The following is a 3795-nucleotide window of genomic DNA, read 5'->3' on the forward strand; positions in this document are numbered from 1 at the left end:
CATTTCCCTTTCTTCAGTCTCATTGTTAGTGTATAGAAATGCCACTGATTTCTGGGCATTGGTTTTGTATCCTGCCACACTGTCGAATTGCTGTATCAGTTCTAGCAATCTTGGGGTGTAGTCTTTTGGGTTTTCTAGGTACACTATCACATCATCTGCAAAGAGGGCAAGTTTGACTTCTTCTTTGTCAATTTTAATGCCTTTTATTTCTTTTTGTTGCCTGATTGCTGAGGCTAGGATGTCTAGTACTATGTTGAATAGCAGTGGTGAGAGTACACATCCCTGTCATGTTCCTGACCTTAGGGGAAAGGCTCCCAGTGTTTCCCCATTGAGAATGATATTTGTTGTGGGCTTTTCATAGATGTCTTTTAAGATGCTGAGGAATGTTCCCTCTATCCCTACACTCTGAAGAGTTTTGATCAGATATGGATGCTGTATTTTGTCAAATGCTTTCTCTGTATCTATTGAGAGGATTATATGGTTCTTGTTTCTCTTGTTGATATGATCTATCACATTGATTGCTTTACGAGTGTTGAACCAGCCTTGCATCCCGGGGATAAATCCCACTTGGTCATGATGAACAATCTTCTTAATGTACTGTTGGATCCTATTGGCTAGTATCTTGTTGAGAATTTTTGCATCTGTGTTCATCAGGGATATTGGTCTGTAATTCTCCTTTTTGGTGGGGTCTTTGTCTGGTTTTGGAATTAAGGTGATGCTGTCCTCAGAGAACGAGTTTGGAAGTACTCCATCTCTTTCTATCTTTCGGGACAGCTTTAGTAGAATAGGTATGGTTTCTTCTTTAAACGTTTGATAGAATTCCCCAGGGAAGCCATCTGGCCCTGGACTTTTGTGACTTGGGAGGTTTTTGATGACTGCTTCAATTTCCTCCCTGGTTATTGGCCTGTTCAGGTTTTCTATTTCTTCCTGTTCCAGTTTTGGTAGTTTGTGGTTTTCCAGAAATGTGTCCATTTCTTCTAGATTGCCTAATCTATTGGCATATAGCTGCTCATAATGTTTTTAAATAATTTGTATTTCCTTGGTATTGGTTGTGATCTCTCCTTTTTCATTCGTGATTTTATTAATTAGAGTCTTTTCTCTTTTGTTTTTAATAAGGCTGGCAAATGGTTTCTCTATATTTTTAATTCTTTCAAAGAACCAACTCCTGGTTTTGTTGCTCTGTTCCACAGTTCTTCTGGTCTCTATTTCATTGAGTTCTGCTTGAATCTTTTTATTAACTCCTTCTTCTGCTGGGTGTAGGTTTTATTTGCTGTTCCTTCTGCAGTTCCTTTAGGTGTGAGGTTAGCTTGTGTATTTGAGTTTTTTCCAATTTTTTGAGGGATGTTTGTATTGCAATGTATTTCCCTCTTAGGACTGCTTTTGCTGTATCCCAAAGATTTTGAATGGTTGTATCTTCCTTCTCATTAGTTTCCATGAATCTTTTAATTCTTCTCTAATTTCCTGGTTGACCCTTTCATCTTTTAGCAGGTCCTTAACCTCCACGTGTTTGAATTTCTTCCAAATTTCTTCTTGTGATTGAGTTCAAGTTTCAAAGCATTATGGTCTGAAAATATGCAAGGGACAATCCCAATCTTTTGGTACCTGTTAAGACCTGATTTGTGACCCAGTATGTGGTCTATTTTGGAGAAAGTTCCATGTGCACTTGAGAAGAATGTGTATTCAGTTGCGTTTGGATGTAAAGTTCTGTAAATATCTGAAATTTATCTGGTCCAGTGTATCATTTAAAGGTCTTGTTTCTTTGGTGATGTTGTGGTTAGAAAATCTGTCATTTGCAGAGTGCCATGTTGAAGTCTCCCACTATTAGTGTATTATTATCTAAGTATGTCTTTACTTTGGTTATTAATTGATTGATATACTTGGCAGCTCCCACATTAGGGGCATAAATATTCATGATTGTTAGGTCCTTTTGTTGGATAGATCCTTTGAGTATGATATAGTGTCCCTCTTCATGTCTTACTACAGTCTTTGGGATAAACTTTATCTGATATGAGGATTGCTACCTCTGCTTTCTTTTGAGGACCATTTGAATGGTAAATGGTTCTCCACCCTTTCATTTTCAGGCTGTAGGTGTCCTTATGTCTAAAATGAGTCTCGGCGCCTCGGGGGTTCCTTGATGGGCTAGTGAATGGGGCAACCCCTTCGGCTGGAATCCCTAAGCCGACCAGGCTGCAGGGCAGGGGTGGGGAGCTGTTTGCCAAGTGGCAGAGACGAGCAGACAGAGCTGCCCCCACGCCTGCCCAGCTCGAGTTCTCCGGTCACAGCAGCTCAGTCTTCCAAAGCTGCTGGACCCCAGGGAGTGCTGACCACCACCTGAGCAGCCGGCTGAATCTGCCTCCACAATGCCACTCTCAGGAACCCCAGCCCCCAACAAGAAGAGGAAACCCAGAAAGCTAATCATGGAACTCACTGGAGGTGGATGGGAAAGCTCAGACCTGAACTTGGGCAAGAAGATCAGTGTCCCAAGGGATGTGATGTTGGAAGAGCTGTCGCTGCTCACTAATAGGGGCTCCAAGATGTTCAAACTGCGGCAGATGCGGGTAGAGAAATTTATTTATGAAAACCACCCTGATGTCTTCTCCGACAGCTCAATGGATCACTTCCAGAAGTTCCTTCCCACTGTTGGGGGACAGCTGGGCACAGCTCGTCAGGGATTCTCCAACAGCAAAGGCAACAGTGGAGGCCAGGCAGGGGAAAGTGGCTCTGCCACACATCATGGCTCTGACCAGCATCACCATCAGGGCTCCGGGTCTGGATCTGGAGGTACAGGTGGTCCTGGGGGCCAGACTGGCAGAGGAGGAGCTGCCGGAACAGCACGGGTTGGCAAAACAGGAACAGGAGACCTGACGGGTGGAGAAGGAAAACATATCACTGTGTTCAAGACCTATATTTCCCCATGGGAGCGAGCCATGGGGGTGGACTCTCAGCAGAAAGTGGAGCTTGGCATCGACTTACTGGCCTATGGGGCCAAACCTGAACTTCCCCAATATAAGTCCTTTAACAGGACGGCAATGCCTTATGGTGGATATGAGAAGGCCTCCAAATGCGTGACCTTCCAGATGCCCAAGTTTGACTTGGGGCCTCTACTGAGTGAACCCTTGGTCCTCTACAACCAGAGCCTCTCCAACAGGCCTTCTTTCAATCGAACCCCTATTCCTTGGCTGAGCTCTGGGGAATGAGTAGATTACAATATGGATATTGGCATCCCCTTGAATGGAGAAACAGAGGAGCTGTGAGGTGTTTCCTCCTCTACTTTGTATCAATTTTCTCTTCTCATGTTCAATTTGAAAGGGAATGCTAAGCAAGATGTCCCTACTGTAAATCCAGTATCCTGGTGGGAATGGAGGGGAAAAGGAGGGAAATATCTATCTTTCCAGTCTTCACTCCAAGTCCCCCCTCCAAGCATCCTTCCTCACCAGCTCAGAGCTCCCCTTCCACTTGCTCTGTATGGAACCTGCTCTTTTATGGAATTTGCTCTGCCACTGGTAACAGTCAATAAACTTCAAGGAAATGAAAAAATAAAATAAAATAAAATAAAATAAAATAAAATAAAATGAGTCTCTTGTAGACAGCAAATAGATGGGTCTTGCTTTTTCATCCAGTCTGAAACCCTGTGTCTTTTGATGGGATCATTAAGCCCATTCAATTTCAGAGTTACTATTGAAAGATATAAATTTAGTGTCATCATAATACCTATTCAGTCCCTGTTCTTCTGGCTTCTTTGGGCTTCCTCTTTCTTTTACAGAGTCCCCCTTAATATTTCTTGCAGAGTTGGTT

The 3795-nt window shown here is 43.1% G+C and overlaps 1 pseudogene; it reads left to right on the forward strand.

Annotated features, from left to right (window-relative positions):
• The first annotated feature begins 2278 nt into the window (after positions 1 to 2278).
• LOC112921326 (myozenin-1 pseudogene) lies at positions 2279 to 3536 on the forward strand (annotated as a pseudogene).
• Positions 3537 to 3795: the final 259 nt, after the last annotated feature.

The sequence above is a fragment of the Vulpes vulpes genome, chromosome 6 (genome assembly GCF_048418805.1).
Source record: "Vulpes vulpes isolate BD-2025 chromosome 6, VulVul3, whole genome shotgun sequence".
NCBI lineage: Eukaryota > Metazoa > Chordata > Mammalia > Carnivora > Canidae > Vulpes > Vulpes vulpes.